Source organism: Callorhinchus milii, unplaced genomic scaffold (genome assembly GCF_018977255.1).
Source record: "Callorhinchus milii isolate IMCB2004 unplaced genomic scaffold, IMCB_Cmil_1.0 Scaffold1016, whole genome shotgun sequence".
NCBI lineage: Eukaryota > Metazoa > Chordata > Chondrichthyes > Chimaeriformes > Callorhinchidae > Callorhinchus > Callorhinchus milii.
In genome coordinates, this window is record NW_024705757.1 from 1 (window position 1) to 20989 (window position 20989).

Consider the following 20989-nt stretch of genomic DNA (forward strand, 5'->3'; position numbering starts at 1 on the left):
CTCTCACACACATACTGACTGCTCTCTAATACATCAAACACTGACTGCTTTCTCACACCCACACTGACTGCTCTCTCACACACACACTGACTGCTCTCTCACACATTGACTGCTCTCACACACACAGACTGACTGCTCTCTCTCGCATACACACACACACACTCTGACTGCTCTCTCTCTCACACATACACCGACTGCTCACACACACACACACACACACACTCTGACTGCTATCTCTCGCACACACACACTGACTGCTCTCACCACACACACACTGACTGCTCTCTCACACACACACGCACACACTGACTGCTCTCTCTCACACACACTGCTGTCACACACACACAGACTGCTCTCTCACACACACACACTGACTGCTCTCTCTCACACACACACACTGAATGCTCTCACACACACACACTGAATGCTCTCACACACACACACAGACTGATATCTCACACACACACACACTGACTGCTCTCTCACACACTGACTGCTCTCTCACACACACTCACTGACTGCTCTCTCTCTCACACACACACACACTGACTGCTCTCTCTCACACACACACACACTGACTGCTCTCACACACACACACTGACTGCTCTCTCTCACACACACACACTGACTGCTCTCTCTCTCACACACACACACACCGACTAACTGCTCACACACACACAGTGTCTGATCTAAAACACACACTCTGACTGCTCTCTCTCTCACACACACACACTCACTGACTGCTCTCTCTCACACACTCACACACACTGACTGCTCTGTTTTGTCACACACACACACACACACGCTGACTTCTCTCTCTCACACACACACACTGACTGCTCTCTCACACACACACACACTGACTGCTCTCACACACACACACACACACACTGACTGCTCTCACACACACACACTCTGACTGCTCTCTCTCTCACACACACACACACTGCTCTCTCTCACACACACACTGACTGCTCTCACACACACACACTGACTGCTCTCTCTCACACACACACTGACTGCTCTCACACACTCACACACACTGACTGCTCTGTTTTGTCACACACACACACGCTGAATTCTCTCTCTCACACACACACTGACTGTTCTCTCTGACACACACACACACTGACTGCTCTCTCTGACACACACACACTGACTGCTCTCACACAGACACACTGACTGCTCTCACACACACACTGACTGCTCTCTCTCACACACACTCACTGCTCTCATTCTCGCTCACACACAATAACTGTTCTCTCTGACACACACACACACACATTGACTTCTCACTCCCTCTACCGCAACCACACTGACTGCTCCCTATCTCTCTCTCTCAGATACACACACTGACTTCTCTCTCTCACTATCTCACACTCAATCACTGATGGCTGAGGCCCAGAGAGAGATAGAGAGTGTGACGGAGACGAAGAGAGACAATGAAAGAGAGAGACTGAAATAGAGAGATGGAGATATATAAACTGAAAGAGATTGACAGAGTGTGTGTGTGGGAGAGAGAGAGAGAGAGAGAGAGACTGTTGGAGAAAATGCATCAGTTGTGGTCGCTTACAGCAGTTTAGCAGTGACTGAGGGTCGGGGCTCTCCAGCCGCCCGCACGGCCGTAGGCGGTGTGTGTCAATAACGGTCCCCAGAGCAGAGATGGGAGAGGAATCAGGATCAACATCTTTAATAATCAGTCACTACAGTGTCCAGAATATATTCCATATTACACAGACTGTGTGGACAGTCACTGCCTCAGTCAGTGTCACACTAACACTGACAGCTCAGCTCTGATTCCCCGCAGTGACCGCAGCTGTTTCGCTCCTTCTGAACTGAACTCATTCCCCCACAGCCTGAAACACATTAAACAGGAAATAAACCCATGGGATAATGGTACAAACTGTAAACTGTTCGTGTCGCAGTTTAATACATAAATAAATCCCTTCAAACTGTTCCCATTCTGATACACAGCCCTTTCTCTGTGTGTTTATCACATTAAACACTGACACAAACACTCACCAGATCCTCTCCAGACTGGTGCAGGTCTGTATGAGGCGGCGGAGAGCGGGGACAGAGCCGTCTGTGAAGGAGTTAGACCTCAGGTTCAGGAACCTCAGTGAGCGGTTTGTACTGAGAGCGGAGACCAGATCATCAGTGCAGCCATCGGTCAGTCTATTGCTGTCCAAACTGGAGATCAGAGACACAGAGACATCACAGGGATTGTTTGTTTGATGGCGGACAGGTTGCAGGAGTTCATACACACAAAACACACACACCAACACACACAAAAGCATCGCCGCAGATACACACTTCCTCTCACACACGCAAATACACTCAAACACATGACCCACAGAAAAATACACACAAACACACACAAACAGAGTCACATGAACAGAGTGACGCACAGACACACATATACACACATAAATACACATTCTCACTCACGCAGACAAACAAAGACACAAACAATCTCACACAAACGCGCTCACACAGAAACATACACAATCACACCCAAAAACTCACCCACGCAAACACATACGTACGCAAACACACACACAGAAACTCACACAAGCAAACACAAACACACACACAAACAATCAATCATTCACACAAACGCAAACACATATGCACACAAACACAAGCACACACAAATACACACACATAGAAACAAACGTACACGAAAACAGACTGACAAACACGCACACACAAACACCCACAAACATACAAACGCACATAAAGATACACTCAAATACATAGACACAAACAGAAGCACATCATGTACAAACAAACACACACATATAAATAGACATACATAGATAAACACAAACACGCACAAACATACACACACACACAAACTCACACGCACACACAGAAACATACAAACACTCACAAAAGCACTCAAAACCTCATACACACAAAATCAAACATACGCCAACACACACACTCAAACGCAAACATAAGCACAATCACTCACACAAGCACACATACAAACATAAACAAAATGCACACAAACACACACACATAAATACATACATACACACACACAAACACATGACCCACAGACAACACAGACACACACAGACACACTCATGCAAGCACACACACACATACACACACAAAGAAACACATGTCGAACAGAAAAATACAGACACACACAGAGATACACACACATACAGAGAGAAACACACAAAAACAAACACACACTCACAGAAACACAGACAAACGGACACATACACAAACACACGCAAACATACACATAAACACACACAGGCACACAGAAAAAAGCACGCAAGTACACACACAAATACACATACACAGACATACACAAACATACATAATCATACACGCGAAAATACACGCACAAATAGACACAGAAACACACAAAGACGCACAAAAACAAACTCACAAATACGCACACACAAAAACACAACACACAATCACACACACACATAGAAACATAAAGACAAACAGACACACACTTAAAAACACACAAACAAACAAAGAAACACAAAATCAAATACTAACACATAAGTACACATACATAGATTCACACAAAGAAACATACGCGAATACACACAGACAAGCACACACAGAAAAACACACAAACATAAATACACATACACGCAACCAAACACACAAACGTGCAAGCACACAGACACAACCACGCACATACCCGCAGACACGCACACACACTCACACACGCACAGAAACACTCACACGCAAATACCCAATAACATCAATAAAATTGGATTTACAGAGCGCCTTTCACGTCGGCAGGACGTCCCAAAGAGCTAAACAGTCAGGTGTCGGGGCCTGAGCATGGGGGAGGGGTGGGGGGGGGTGGCGAGGGGTGGGGTAGGAGTGAGGGAAGGCAGAGAGGTGGGAGGGAGATCAAAGCACGATCGAAGAGAAGGGTCTTGAGACCGACCTTGAAGGAGACAAGAGAGGAAGTGAGGGGAAGGGACCGTGGGATGGAGTCCCAGTGTGTGGGGGCAGAGAGGCTGAAAGCCCGGACACCGATGGGAGGGCGGGTCGGGCGGGAGACATGGAGCAGCCCGGAGCCCACTGGACGGAGGGAGCGGGCAGGTTGGTAGGGAGTCAGCAGGTCAGAGAGGGGAGGAGGGGGCGAGGCCATGGATGGCCTTAAAGGTGAGGACGACGATCTTGAACTCGATCCTCTGGGATACACACACACAATCGCACACACTCACAGTAACACACACAAACACACACAGAATCGCACACACTCACAGGAACATACACAAACGCACACAACAACAAGATTACAGTTGTATATCGCCTTTCATGTCGGACGTCCCAAGGCTCTGACACACACACACATACACTCACAAGCATAAGTCACACAAGCAAACACAGTCGAACACAAATACAAACTGAGACACAAAAAACCCCGCAGAAACAAACACACACAGACAGAGACACTCATCTTAACACATCGAGACACACAACATATATATGTAGATATGCTCAAAAGTACACGCACAAACACAAACACAGAAACAAAGACAAACACACACACAAACAATCGCTCACACAGACAAACACACACACGCACACTTACGAAAGCACTCACAAAAGCACTCAGACCCACATACACAGGCAAACGCATACACACACACACAAAAGCATATGCATTGATACACAAACACACAAATACATACACAAACACACAAATACGCATGCACTGACACACACACACACACAGACATACATACAAACAGTGTTGTCTTGGGTTAATGTTAAAGTGCGGTTCAAGAATCTAAAATAGAAGTGCAAATGCGGCAAAGCTCAGTAACTGAAGGCAGAACCCAAAACAATGGCAATATAAGGTCAGAACTCACAAGGACACGGAAAGTCCTTGTGGTTAAAGGGAGAATTAAAATTGAAACATATCACGAATATAACCATATAAGGAGTTGTTTTTCTTAAAAAAAGACAGTTTTGTCTGGAGTTATTCAGTTGTCTTTAAACAAAGGTGTGTAACATCTCTCTCGGGAACGGTAGAGGAGCAGTGAGAGACACGACCAGTGCTGTGACAGAACTCCAGTCGGTACCGTTTTGTGTCTTGTGTATTATTTTATTGTTTCATTTATTTGTGTATTTCCTGCTGTTCTGTCCTGAATAAAGTGACTAAGCTCAACCAATTGGTAAACTGGAACCGGGTCATTCTAAAGTCGTTGTAGATAGTAGCAAAGGACACACCCACACACACACATTGAGAGTTTGATGTAAACGATGGTTTGTGGCCTCACACTGTCACACCGATTCCTGTCACAATATTCAGCCGCACTGATCAGACAGTCACAATAAGCACATTGAGATATTGGAGTCATTCAGACTCTGGAGACACAGTGTGTTACTTACCACAGTCTCTGTATTTTACACTCCGGGTTCCTCAGAGCCTCACACAGTCGCTTCACTCCACAATCTCCCAGATTATTGCTCTCCAGGCTGGACACAGAGACACAGAGACAGAGAACACAAGGAATATGGTGTAACAACACAATACATATTGACATGTATACACTGGAGCCTTTCACGTGGGGAGCAAGTCCCAAGGCGCTGACATCAGGGTGAGACACACACACACACATGTGCATCACACATCACAGTCTGTCTCTCTGATTCTCTTTCTGTCTCTCCCTCAAAACAGTCACTACTTTTGATAATATACTCTCTTTCACCGTCTTTCTGTCTCTTTCTTCCACTCTCTGTCTGTCTTTCTCTATGTCTTTCACTTTGTCTCAGTCTCTCTCTATATATATATTTCTTTCTCTGCCTCTCCCACGAAACAGTTACTACATGTTATCGCTTATTCTCTCACAGTGTCTCTGTTTCTCTCAGTCTGTCTCCCTCTTTCAAACACCATCATTTCCTCTCTTGCTCAGTCTCTCTCTCTCTCTCTCTGTCTCACTGTCTCAGTCTCTCTCTCTGTTCTTCAGTCTCTCTCTCACCCTGTTTCGGAGTCACTTCCTCTCTCAGTCTCTCTCTCAGTCTCTTTCATTGATTCTCCCGCAGTTTCTCCCAATTTCTCTCTCTCTCAGTCACTCTTTCTCTGTTTCTCCCACAACACACACATTCGCTACCCTTTAATATATATTCTCTTCATCTCTTTCGCTCTCTCTGATTCTCTCTCTCTCTGTCTATATATGTATATATATGTCTATCAGTGTCTCTTTCTGTCCCTCTCTCAATCTCTCTCTCTCTCTCTCTCTCTCTGTCAGTCAATCTCTTTCAGTCACTGCCTCTGTCTCTCTTACAAAACATACAGTCACAACACATTATATTGTATTCTCTCTGTTTCTGTCTCACTCACTCTTTCAGTCTCTCTCTCTTTCTCTCCCTCAATATCTCTCTCAGACGCGCAAGTCTATGTCTCTCCCTTCCCCTCTCTCTCGGTCTCTCCTTCACAGTCTCTCTCACCCTCAGTCTCTCACTCTCTCATTCTCGCCCTTCAGTCTCTTTCTCTGTCTCTCTGGGTCTCTCTCTTTCATCGTCTCTCCCTCTGCCTCTGCCTCAGTATCTCTCTCTCTCAGTCTCTCAGCCTCTATCGCTCAGTCTATCTCGCTTAGTCTGTCTCTCGTTCTCAGTCTCTCTCTCTGTTTGTCTCTCAGATTCTCTCTCTCTATCTCTGTCTCTCAGTCTCTCTCTCTTTCGCAGTCTCTCTCTCTCTCTCTTTTTCTCTCTCTCACTCTCTGTCTCTCTGTGTGTGTCTGTGTGTCTCAGTCTCTGTCTCACTCTATCCCTGTCTCTCAGTCTCTGTCTCAGACTATCTTTCTCTATCGAGGTCTCTCAGTGTCCCTCTCAGTCACTTTTTCTCTCATTCTCTCTCTGTTTGTTTCTCTCCCTCTCTCACAGCCACACACTCTCTCTCTCATTCACTCACTCAGTTTGTCTCTCTCAGTCTCCCTTTACCAGTCTCTCTCACAGTCTCTCTCTCAGTCACTGGCTCTCTTAGTCACTCTCTCCCTCTCTCTGTCTTTCAGTTCACTCTCTCTCCTTATCTCTCAGTCTCTATCAGTGACTCACTTCTCCCTCCTCCTTTCTTTTGGCCCCTCTTTTTCTCTCTTTCTCTATCTTTGTCAGTCTCTCTCACTGACTCTCTCTCTGTTTCTCTCTCTTCTCTCTCCGTCTCATTCTCACTCTCGCAGTAACAGTCTCTGTCACCCACAAAACGCAGTGTCACTACACTTTGTAATATCTCTCACAGTCTCTCTTTCTCTACGTTTTTTTTCTCTCATTCTCTTTCTGTATCTCGCGCTCTATTCTTTCCCTCATTCAGTTACTCGCTCTGTCTCTGTCTTTCTCTCTGACTCTCACTCTCTCTCTCTCTTTCTGTCAGTTTCTCAACCAGTTTCTCTTTCTGTCTCACAGTCACTTGCTCTGGCTCTCCAACAAGACACAGTCACTATTCGTTATAATATATTTTGCCTCAGTCTCTCTCTGTGTCTCTGTCTGTCTCTCTTTCCCTCTCAGTCTCTATCTCTTAGTCTCTCCCACAAAATACACAGTCACGACATGTTATATTTCATCCATCTCATTTCATCTCTCTCACTCTGTCTGTCTTTCTCTCAGTCTCTCTCTCTCTCTCTCTCTCTCAGACTCCCTCTTACTTTCTTTCTCTCAGTCTCTCTCTGATTCTCTTTCCCTCCCTCTTTCTCTCCCTAACTCAGTCTCTATCTCAGTCTCACTCTCAACGTTTCAGTGTCTATCATTCGCTGTCTTCGTCTCTCACTCTATCTGTCTCTCACTCAGTCTCTCTCATTCTCTCTTTTTCTTTCTGTCGCTTAATCCCTCTCACAAAAAACCCTCTCACACGTTATATTTCTTCTCCCATAGTCTCTCAGTCTCTTTATATCTGTCTATCACTCTGTCTTTCTCTCACTCAGGCCCTCTTCTTTCCCACTCTCTTTTTCCATCTCTGTATCTTTCCGTCCATCTCTCTCAGGCCACCTATATCTCATAGTCTCAAGGATTATGGACGCGATCTGCAAATTGTGTAAGAACCGGATTGTGACTGACTGTGAGGCAAACAGATACGAGTGGAGTAAGCAAACATCCATAAGGTTTTGCTCTGTCAGGAATCACCCCCAGGCCCTTTCGCTAGCGAGGCGAGGGCTATAACCACTGAGCTACAGGGCTCAGACTGCAGTGTGTCAGCAGACACAGGTTAACTCAGGGCTGAAGCCGTGGAGACTTTATTCTGTGGGAGATTTTTGCACAGACGTTTTGGCTGCAAAGCTACCAACAAAACATTACCTCAGGACATGATTTCTGCACAAAACAAATCCGTCCGGGAGCTAAAGTCGTTTGGGAATATGGATGGAATCATTGATCTGAGTGAGTTAAACGTCTCAGGATGAGAGAGGGATCCCCAACATCATGCATGGCTGAGCCGGACAGTTTGCAGTAGTGCACAGACACACACACAACGCATACCGACACGCATACAAAAACAAACACACGCACATATACATACACATGTACGTACATACATACACACATACACATACACAAGTACTTACAGATACACATGCATACACAGAAACAAACATACACATATGCACATACGAACACATGCACAAGCATACACACGAATACCCACAAGCACACGCACAAACGCACACATACAATCACACACAAAAACGCACACAGACACACACAGAAATACATACATACACACAGAAACAAACACACAGAAATACACATACACACACACATGCGTACTAGCAAACAAACTCGCACAAACCCGCACACACAGAAACACACACAATTATCACACAAAAACTCACCCACGCAGACACATACGTATGCAAACATACACACAGCAACACACACAAACAAACACACAGACACAAACGGTCACACGAACACGCACACACAAATGCACACACACACACAAAACACACGTAAACGCGCACACAGAAAAAAACACACAAGCACACACAAACATAAATAAATACACACACAAACACACAAACAGACGGACAAACATGCACTTACGTGCACACAAAAACATACTAACACACACAGAATCACATGAAGACACACAGACACACAATAAAAAACACACAAACAAACACAGAGCCTCAAAATCACATACAAACACAAACATAAATCTACGTAAACACACAACCAAACACACGCAAGTATACACACACACAAACACAAAAAACACACACAGAACCGCACAAACACTCACAAAACACTTACAAACTCTTTTGCATAAAATCACACACAGAGACACACACGAAAACATACACGCGCAAACACTCACACAAGCACACAAACAGAAACAAAATCACACACAAACACACATGCATAAACGTATATACACACGCACAAACAAACACATGACACACAGACAAATACACACACAGACATACACACAATCACACACAGACAGACACACACTAAGAAGCACACATACATAAATACACATGTGCACACGCAAACAAACACATGACCCAGATTAATACACATACACGCAAATCAACTCACGCAAACACACACACAAGCACACACAAACAAACAAAATCACACACAAATACACACATGAATACACATACACACACCAACAAACAAACACATGACCCACAGATACACACAGACACACAGAGAAACGCACACACAGAAATACGAATACAAACACATGCACACAAACAAGCACAGACACACACAAATATAAACACAAACAAACATACATGCACAAAAACACACACACGCGCACTCATACAAATGCGCACACAGAAAAATACAATCACACAAACTGAAACTTATCCACGCAAACACATACGCACAGAGACACACACAACGTTACACAAACAAACACAAAAAGCACACAGACACACAAAGACACAAAATCGCATACACAGAAACAAACACGTAAGCACACATAAGTAGACACACAGAAAAAGCACACAAGCACATACACAAACAAACACAGATACACAAACGTACTAAACATACAAACAAACCCACACACAAATACACACTCAGAAACACACAAACGTATATACACACACAAACACACACAAACATTTACAAAAACAGCACAAACTCATACACACAAAATCACACACACACGCAAACGCACACATGCAAAAACAAACACGCAAGCTCACACGCAAACATAAACTAAATCACACACAAAACATACAAATAGATACACTTACACACACAAGCAAACACACAAATAGACACACAAACATGTACGGTCAAACAAATACACAAACACACACACAAATGCGCACACACAGAAAAACCCAAACTCAAACACACACGCCTGAATACTCCCACACAAACACAAGCACAAATACACACACATATAAACTTGTGTTTGTGGGTGAGTATATACACATACTCACCCACAAACACAAGTACACACTCACAAACACACATAGAGACTAACACACACATACAAATGAACAACGACATCAACAACATGACATTTATACAGATCGTTTCACGTAGGGAGGTCGTACTAAAGCGTTGAATAGTCAGGTGTCGGGCATGGGAGAGGCGTCGGCTGAGGGGTGGGGGGAATGTTGTGCGGAGTGCTGGGGAAGTGTGGTGGGGTGGAGTAGGGTTGAGGGAAGGCAGAGAGATGGGAAGGCCACCAAAGGCATGACAGAAGAGGAGATTCTTGAGACCGGCCTTGAAGAAGGCAAGGGAGGAAGGGAGGGGAAGGGAACGTGGGATGGAGTTCCAGAGTGTGGGGCAGTGAGGCTGAAAGTCCAGTCACCGATGAGAGGTCGGGTCGGGCGGGAGAAATGGAACAGCCCGGAGCCCGCTGGACGGAGGGAGCGGGCAGGGTGGTAGGGAGCCAGTAGGTCAGAGAGGGGAGGAGGGTGCGAGACTATGGATGGCCTTAAAAGTGAGGACGGAGATCTTGAACTCGATCCTCTGGGGGATGTGGAGCCAATGATGTCGGGCGAGGGTGGGAGTGATGATGTAGAACGAAGGTAGGAGTGATGGGGTCGGGCGTGGCTCGGAATGATGGGGTCGGGCGAGATTGTGAGTGATGGGTTCAGGCGAGGGTGCGAGTGATGGGGTCGGGTGAGGGTGGGAGTGATGGGGTTGGGCGAGGTTGGGAGTGATAGGGTCGGGTGAGGGGGGACTGATGGGGTAGAGTGAGTGTGGGGGTGATGATGTCCGGCGAGGGAGGGAGTGATAGTGTTGGGCGAGGGTGGCAGTGATGGGGTCGGGGAGCCTGGTGAGTGAGAGTACACGAGCTGCAGAGATTCGGATGAGCTGCAGCTATGAAGGGAAGAGTTGGAAACACACACACAAACACAATCGCACACGCTCACAGGAACATACACAACACACACAATAACAACAACATTACATATGTATATCGCCTTTCACGTCGGGCGTCTCAAGGCGCTGACACACACACACACAAATTCTCACAAACGCGCATACAAACACAAAGAGACACATATACATTAGCATACACACAAACAACAACAAGATTTCATTTATAGAGCGACTTTCACGTTGGGAGGACGTCCCAAGGCGCTGGACAGTTGGGTCGGGATCCGAGCATTGGGGGAAATGGTCAGGGTGAGGGGAGGGAAGGGAGGGAGCGTGGAGGGGTTAGACAGTCGAGAGTGGAGCTGAAGCCACGGTCAAACAGAAAGGTCTTGAGACCGGCCTTGAAGGAGGAAATGGAGGAAGCGGCGAAGGCACTGGGGATAGAGTTCCAGAGCCTCGGGGCTGAGAGTCTGAAGGTCCGGCCACCGATGGTAGGGCGGGTAGGGCGGGGGAGGTGTAGCAGACCGGAGCCAGAGGAATGGAGGTTCGGGGCAGGTAAGTAGGAGGATTGTAGGTCAGAAGACCGGCGAGGAGAGAGTTCCCGTATTCCAGCCTTGAGGTGATAAAGGCGTGGACCAGAGTTTCAGCAACGTGAGGGGTGAGGTACTGCCGTTGTCTGGCGATGTTCCGGAGGTGGTGGAATGCAGTGCCCGTTGTAGCGCGGATATGAAGGAGAAGCACACACAAGGGCACACACACAAAAATAAAACCACAGGAACACACACACACACACACAGACACACATTGAAATACATAGAGACACACACACAGGCACACTCAAAAACACACACATGAGGCGCACACAAAAAAAATCCCACAGAAACACACATACACAGAAACACACACGCACAGACACAAAGAAATACTTGGAGTCATACACAGACACATTCAAGAACACACGCACTGACACAGGAAAAAAGAGAAGCACACCAAAAAAACACGCCCACATACATACAGATACACACACACAAAGACACACAAATGGACGCATTCACACAAAGACACACACACAGACACAAACACAAACACATGCAGTGACACACACACAAACGATATATACACACTCACACAGTGTTCTCTTGGGTTAATGTTAAAGTGTGGTTTAAGAATATAAAATAGAAGTGCAAAGGCGGCAAAGCTCAGTAACTGAAGACAGAACCCAAAACAATGGCAACATAAGGTCAGAACTTACAAGGACACAGAAAGTCTGTTCACACTTACACACTGGATGAAGGGACTGATAAGGAGAGAACAACATGTGGTTAAATGGAGAATTGAAACATTTTTTGGACAGAACCATATAAGCAGTTGTTTTTCTTAAAAAAAGACAGCTTTGGCTGGAGATATTGAGGTGTCTTTAAACAAAGGTGTGCGAGATATCTCTCGGGAACGGTAGCGGAGCAGTGCGAGACACGACCAGGGCTGTACTGGTCGGTACCGTTTTGTGTCTTGTGGATTATTTTATTGTTTCATTTATTTGTGTATTACCTTTTTTGTTGACCTAAATAAAGTGACTGAACTCATCCATTTGGTAAGCTGGAACCGGATCATGGTAAAGTTGTTGGAAATAGTTGTAAATGCTTCTAACAACAGACACAGACAAAGACACACACAGACTCACACAGACACAAAGGCACACACACACACACTCACACAGACACAAACACACAGACAGAGACACACACAGAAAGACACAGACAGACACACATTAACACATGTTGAGGGTTTGATATAAAAGATGGCTTGTGGCCTCACACTGTCACACCGATTCCTGTCACAATATTCAGCCGCACTGATCAGACAGTCACAATAAATACACTGAGATATTGGAGTCATTCAGACTCTGGAGACACAGTGTGTTACTTACTCCAGACTCTGTATTTTACACTCCGGCTTCCTCAGAGCCTCACACAATCGCTTCACTCCACGATCTCCCAGATTATTGCCCCTCAGCCTGGACACAGAGACAGAAACACATGGAGTATGGTGTGACAACACAATACACATTGACAAGTATATACAGGAGCCTTTTACGTGGGGAGCAAGTCCCAAGTCGCTGAGACCAGGGTCAGACATACCCGCACATACGCCGACACACATATCACAGTCTCTCATTCTCTCTGATACTCTCTCTGTCTCTCCCTCAAAACAGTCACAACGTTTGATAATATAACACTTTCACCGTCTCTCTCTCACTCTCTCTGTGTCTCCTACTATGTCTTTCACTTTGTCTCACAGTCTCGCTCCATGTTTCTTTCACTTCAGCTCCCCGAAAACACAGTTATTCCATGTTATAACATATTCCCTCTCACAGTCTTTCTCTTATTCTCTCTCCCTCTCTCACTCTCTCTCTCAATCATTCCCTATCTCGCTCGGTCTCTCTCTCTCAGTGTCTCAGGCTCTATCTCTCAGGCTCTCTGAAGTCATCACTCAGTCTGTATCTCACTCTGTTTCTCTGAGTCACTTTCTCTCTCACTCTCTTTCTCTGTCTCTCACGCAGTTTATCCCAATCTCTTTCTATCTCTCTCTCAATCACTCTGTATCTGTTTCCCCCACAAAACACATATTCGCTACTGTTGAAAACATATTTTCTCAATCTCCCTCTCTCACTTTTTCAGCCTCTGTCCCTCAATCTCTCTCTATCAATCTTTCTCAGTCTCTCTCTATTTGTGTCTAACTGTGTCTTTCTGTCTCTCTCTGTCAATCAATATCTTTCATTCACTATCTCTGTCTCTCTCTCTGTCTCTATCTGTCCCTCTTTCTCTTTCAGTCTCTCCCACAAAACAGACAGTCACTACATATTATATTTAATCTACCCTATTCACTCTCACTTTGTCTTTCTCTCAGTCTGTCACTCTCACTCAGTCTCCCACTTAGTTTCTTTCAGTCTCTCCCTGATTCTCTTTATTTCCCTCTTTCTCTCTCTAACTCAGTCTCTCTCTCTCATAAAATTTGTTCTCCCCTTGTCTCCCACTCTCTCTCTCTCTCTCAGTCAATTTATCACTCTTTATTTCTCTCGCCCTTCTCTTCTCTCTCAGTCTCTCTATCTGTCTATGTATCTCTCTGTCTGTCTCTCTATCTCTCTTTCTCTCAGTCCCCCTCTATCTCTCAGTCTCTCTTACGGTCTCTCGCGAAATATTTATTTGAAGGGAATATTAACCCTGGAAATGCGAACTGCAATTAAGAACCGGATTGTGACTGACTGCGAGGCAAACAGTCACGAGTGGAGTAAGGAAACATCCGAAAGGTTTTGCGCTTCCAGGAATCACCCTCAGGCCCTCTCGCTAGCGAGGCGAGGGCTCTAACCACTGAGCTACAGGGTTCAGAATGTCGTGTGTGAGCAGACACAGGGTAACTCAAGGCTAAATCTGTGTAGACTTTATTCTGAGTGAGGGTTTTGTACAGATGTTTTGACTGTAAAGATACCAACAAAAAACTACCTCGGGACATGATTTTTCCATAAAAAATATTTGCGTCCGGGAGCTAAAGCCAGTTGGGAATACACATTGAATCATTGATCTCAGTTAAGTGTCTCAGGTTAAGGGAGGAAGCAGCAACATCATGCATGTCTGAGCTGGACAGCTTGCAGGAGTGACACACATACACACACAAATGCTCACGCACACATACATGCACACACGCGCTCACACACACACATACACACAAACATGCATGTGCACAGGCAGACAAAAACAAACATACACAGATAGACATGCTTATGCACACAAACAAACTCACATGCATATATAGTCAGACATACACACAGATAAATATACACCCATAACATAATCACATAATGACACACACAGATACGCGGACAAACACAAACACTCACACACAAAGCACATACTGGCAACACCCACACACAGTAACACACAAAAACATATAGCAACAAACCACACACAGAGACACGCATACAAACGCAAACATATACACCCACGGAAACACACGCACACAGAAACATACACAGACACACCCAGATAACACACACTGACATACACACACAAACAAACACATAAAGACACACACTCGCGCGTGCAAAAACACAAACAAATAAATACACACTGTTCAATGCTGCTCTGAGCTCCCAGTGAGACTGCTTTTAGATTCACCCACAATTTATCTTAAAAGTCTCCCATTCGATCAGAAGCTTCCCACTGCCCTGGAGAGAATGACCTCCATTCCATACACACAAATTTCCAGTCAGATATGGAACTGTCAGGAGATTGGTTTGAAGAGTTTGAAGCCCGATAACAGGTTTGAGTGTGTGTCAGACACTCGTCTGACAATAGTAGACAACTACAAACCAACAGTGTGTGGAGGGGTCGGGCGAGGGTGCGATTGACAGAGACACACACACACACAGACACACACACATACAGACAGACACACACACAAACACACACACAAACACACACACAGACACACACACGTTAATACATGTTGAGAGTTTGATGTAAACGATGGCTTGTGGCCTCACACTGTCACACCGATTCCTGTCACAATATTCAGCCGCACTGATCAGACAGTCACAACAAAAACATTGAGATATTGGAGTCATTCACACTCTGGAGACACAGTGCGTTACTTACTCCAGTCTCTGTATTTTACACTTCGGTTTCCTCAGAGCCTCACACAGTCGCTTCACTCCACGAACTCCCAGATTCTTATAATTCAAGTTCAGCTCCGTCAGTTTTTGGTTTATTCTGAGATCGCAGGACATTTCCTCCGTGCTATCAGTTGTCAGATCTATGTCCCTCACCCTGACGATCACAGACAAAGAAACATAAAAGGGATCAGTGTAAACACAGTGCGTATTATTATTTATTACACAGCCTGGAGACGAGAGACAAGGAGCCATAAAAGGGATCAAAGTGAATACAACGCTGATTACCATGAGAGACTGTGGATGGGATGGATTGTCTGAGACAGGAGGAAGGGGCCGGGGCAGACATTTTTCCACCTTCGCATTAAAATGTCGATTTTACGTGGAACAGACACTCACATTCAGGATTGCAGGATTGGGTGTAGGTTGATGCAATTCGAGGTTCGGTGACCACACAGTGTGTGTTGAGCGTGGGTGGGGGGTTGGAGTGTAGGCACCTTCAGTCTGGTTCACTGTGATGCTTAATTTCGATCGATATATAGCTATTTGTTGCCAACAACTAAAAACAAAATATTGAACTGAGAAAGCTGCTTGTGTTGTAATAGCAGTTATCAATGTGTTTTTCAATGGGCAAAACATTCCCTGGCATTTTGTGTTGACGTCAGTCAAATAGTTAATAATATGCCCTGGGGGTGCGCAATTAATACCTCGCCTCACAAGCGAGAGACCCGAGTTTAAATCCCAGCAGGGAGAAACCTTGGGCAATTTTCCTTACTCCACATGCCTGAAAAAAATCCCGAAAAAAAAATAACAATTTGGTCACCACAATCCACGACAGTTTGTAGGTCTTTGCTGTGAACAATTGGCTGCCGCGTTTCGCCCACAAAAATGCAGTCAATTGGCTTTACAGTATTTTCTGTGAAGCGCTTTGAGACGTCTAGAAAACGTGAAAATCACTATAGCAAATTCAATTATTTTTATTATTATTATTAATATTAAAGGTGATGCTGCAGTTTAATCAGCTAAAGCTGTGTAAGGTCCTCGGTGAGAGGGAAATATCCCTCTATTTTCTGGAAAGGACACCCACGAAACTAAATACTGTGTCTCACAGGGTCAGCAGCAAGTGAGTGGGAAGAACCTCTGCTCCAAGTGACTTGTCCTCAAAACCCTACCGCTGAGGCAGTCCTTGTAGCTTTCAGGAACTTTTAGAATTAATATTGTCCACAGCTGCTCAGGATATAATAGCTGTGTACAGAGCCAATCACTGACACCAAGTCCACAGTGTGTTACTTACCATAGCGTCGGTATTTTGCACTCCAGTTTCCTCAAATCCTCACACAGTTGCTTCACTCCGCAATCTCCCAGATTACGGTCCTGCAGCCTGGACACGGAGACACAAACACAGGAACAACATAATACACAATACGCATTGATATTTATATACATGAGCCTTTCACATGGGGTGCAAGTCCCAAGGCGCTGGGACCAGGGTCAGGCACACCCGCATATGCCCACACACAGGCAGATACAAACACAGGCATCCTTCCTAAGTTGTGGTAGATCGAAACAGCATCTAACATTTATATTAATTTCTTGCAGGGTCATGTCTCAGAGCTTTACAGGGACGGATTTCGAAGTTTCGAGTGGTTCCAGTCTCTGCGGCAACAACATCAAATTGATTCTTCAACATCAACCTAAAGTTTAGGGCCTTTCATGTGAGGAAGACGTACCAAGGCAATGAGGGTTTGCACCTGAGCTGGGGGTTGGGATCAGAGATGGGTGGTGTACAAGGGATTGGGGTAGGAGGATAACCGAAGCAGTGTCAAAGTGGAAGATGTTGAGATAGGTATTGAAGGAGGCAAATGAGGAGGAGAGATAGAGGTTCTCCAGGATTGAGTTCCATAGGGTGGTGATGGAAAGACTGAATACAGAAGAGTTGATGGTGGAGCGGAGAGGGCGGGGGAAGTTGAGCATTCCAGTGCACACCGAGTGGATGGAGCCAACAGGTTGGTAAAGTTGGTAAACACCACTTCCTCCCTTGTACACACCCCAGTGTACCTGGGTTGGCTCCTGCCCCCTCTCGGCTGCTCTCCTACTCTGGTTCCACCAGCTCAGGCCCCAGAACACTCACTCCATGCAGTCACAGCCAAATCTCCTCCGACCCACGTCACTTGGCCACAGGCTTCCTGTGTCCTGTCCTCAGGGCATCAGTCCTCCACGAACTGCCGCCCAGAGCAGTGAGAGCTTCCTGGGGGCTCCCTCACTCCTTGTGTGTGACACAGTAAAGGGGTAACTGAGCTCTCCCTCACAGCCCAACACATAGCACCCCCCCAAGCCCATAGCTACCTCTGCCCTGAAAGTCCTCAGGCTTTACAGCCTCAGAGCGCAGTTTACCCGAGTTCCCCACGGCGGGTATCCAGAGCCCAGTATAACAGTTAAGTGACCTGGGTATGAGCACAGGGCAGTGGAACCAGCTGATGCCATTGGCGACTGTTCAGGCCATGAGGAGCCGCGACACAGTCCATCAGCATCACAGGGCGAGAGAGTGAGTGCGTATGTAACATGATCAATCACCGAGTGGCTGCAGGGAGTCTACTCCTCCGAATGATGGACACCAGATCCTCCGTGCTGGGAGTGCTGTGGGTTGACAAGGGAGAGTTTTTGGGTAGGTATCAAGCGTGAGATTATCTGTCCCCAGGGCCTCTCACTCTGGGGCTACAGTCAGTAGGGCCTGAGGACTGGCCACATGGTGAGGGCAGGACTCCTGTGTGGATATCCTTTCAGTGTCTCTCGATCTGGGCTGTGTCTGTGAGTACTGAGTACTGTGGTGAACAGAGGGGATCTTTATGTGAGAGTGAGGTGGTAAGAGAAGATACCAACCCTGACTATGACCTGTCAGAGGCCATGTTGTGTGTGTTTATGGCCACTGTAAGACACCGACGTGATTTTTTCCCATGTAATTGAATTTCACAGTGTGTTACTCACTCCAGAACCTGTATTTTAAACTTCGGTTTCAGCAGAGCCTCACTCAGTCGCTTCAGTCCACCATCACCCAGATTATTTTCTTCCTGCCTGTATACAGAGACACAAACACAGTGAATATATTGCAGCAATACAATACACATTGACATCTACATACAGTAGGCTTCCACGTGGCAAGGAAGTCCCAAGGCGCAGGATCCAAAAGTTGGGATCAGGGAGGCGGGAATCCCGGCCGCTAATGTATAGATATGTAGGAGGCGGCAGAATGCAGGGAGTGGACAGGTTGATATGGGCTTTGCTGGATAGAGATGCAAGAAGGTGCAAGGCCATGGCAGGCTTTGAAATTGAGAAAAATGATATTGAATTCGATCCACTGAGGGGTGGGGATCTTGCGGAGCCGAGCGAGGCTGGAGCAGTTGGGGTCACGGAGCCTAGTGATGGAGGATAGGAGCTGCAGAGTTCTGGATGATCTGCAACTTGTGGAGGGAAGAGTTGGGGAGGCCGAGAAACATGGCTTTGGCATAATCGAGTCTGGATATAATGAAGAGGTAAGACAGTGATTGAGTCATGCAATGTTGCCGAGTTGTGGGAAGGCAGAGCGGGTCATGGCATGGACGTGGGGGATAAAGGACAGTTGAGGATCGAACAAGACACCTGGGATTCGGACTGGCTTGGTGAGGTGGTATATGTGTCCATTGGTACTGATGCTGCCAGGGCCTGAGTTGGGAGGTGCTGGCGTGAGCTTCAGTCTTGCTGATATTCACCTGCAGAAAGTTGGCACTTATCCAGGATTTGATATTTGACAAACATTCTGTCTAGCAGCAGTGGTCATAGGGTTCATGTTGGAGGCAGAGGGAGATGAATCTGAGGGTCATGTGTGGAAGTTGACTCAATGGCTGAGAATGATGTCACCAAGAGATGGCATGTACAGGTTAAAGAAGAGAGAACCGAGGACAGAGCCTCGAGGAACACCACACGAGACGGTGAGGAGAAGAGATTTGCGGAGGCAAAATGGAAATGGGTGTAAGAGATACGATGTGAACCAATCAAGGAAAGAACTTTGAAGGCTGATATGATAGGAGAGATATTGGAGGAGGATAGAGTGTCAAAGGGAGCAGAGAGTTTCAGGAAGGCGAGAAGACAGAGGGAGTCCTGGTCACAGATGAACAGAGTGCCATTTGTCACCTTGATGAAGGCTGTTTTGTGCTGTGGGCAGGAAACCCGATTGAGGGGTTCATGACGGGAGAGACAGGTGTGGACGGAGTGAAGCTGGGAAGTTATAACTCTTTCAAGGACCTTGTAAAGGAAAGGGAGGTTGGAGATAGGTGGCAGTTAGTGAGCAGGGATGGATGGGTCCATGGAAGGTTTTATTAGGAGAGAGGTTGATGACAGCTGTTTTTCATTGTGAAGTGAAACCGCACATTGTGTTTGTTTGTGCATTAATTTCTGGGATATTTGGTAAAGATCATTTCAAACCTTTTCTTCCGAGCAGCTTCCTCCTGATGAAATCAAACACAGACAGAAGTGAGCTCACACTGAGACACCAAGAATAACAACAAATATTACATGTGTACAGCACCCTTAACGTCAGGAGGAAGTCCCAAGGCACTGGGCGTGAAAGACGCTGTACACATGTAATTTTTAAGACACCTCATTGTAAACTCAGATACACAGAACAGAATTTTACAGCACAGAGTTGACTGTCATTATTACAGCAAAGTTATTCACTCAAAGTGATTTCCAAAGGTAAGAGAATTCAGATGTACAGCCACCATAAAGGAGCGACAGAAGTTGTGGCCACAGTCCAGGATAACAGGATCAGTGAAGAAATCCAGACAAATCCGGCAAGTGATCTCCTCGGTCCAGCTCTCAGTCTGGAGCCCAGAAGCCATTTTCCCCCTCAGCACTTCCTGATTCAAACTGGTTTCAGTTTCATTGTGAGTGTGTGGGCGGCTCCCAGTCACTGGGCAGTCAAACCATCTCCTTTCGTCTCTTCTTGTGAAATCAGCTGATTGTGACTGTGATCCCAGGAGACCACGAGAAAGACTTGTACATTCA

At 46.0% G+C, this 20989-nt stretch overlaps 2 long non-coding RNA genes across 2 annotated transcripts; both read right to left on the reverse strand.

Annotated features, from left to right (window-relative positions):
• Positions 1-1744: 1744 nt before the first annotated feature.
• On the reverse strand, positions 1745-5415 carry LOC121852638. Its single transcript, XR_006086207.1, has 3 exons — positions 5389-5415; positions 2023-2190; positions 1745-1856 (listed from the first exon to the last, which is right to left on the reverse strand). It is a non-coding gene; the product is annotated as an uncharacterized LOC121852638 (long non-coding RNA).
• Positions 5416-15946: 10531 nt separating this feature from the next.
• On the reverse strand, positions 15947-20471 carry LOC121852637. The gene is made up of 4 exons (XR_006086206.1): positions 20408-20471; positions 18935-19021; positions 17244-17330; positions 15947-16106 (listed from the first exon to the last, which is right to left on the reverse strand). It is a non-coding gene; the product is annotated as an uncharacterized LOC121852637 (long non-coding RNA).
• Between the last annotated feature and the right edge of the window lie 518 nt (positions 20472-20989).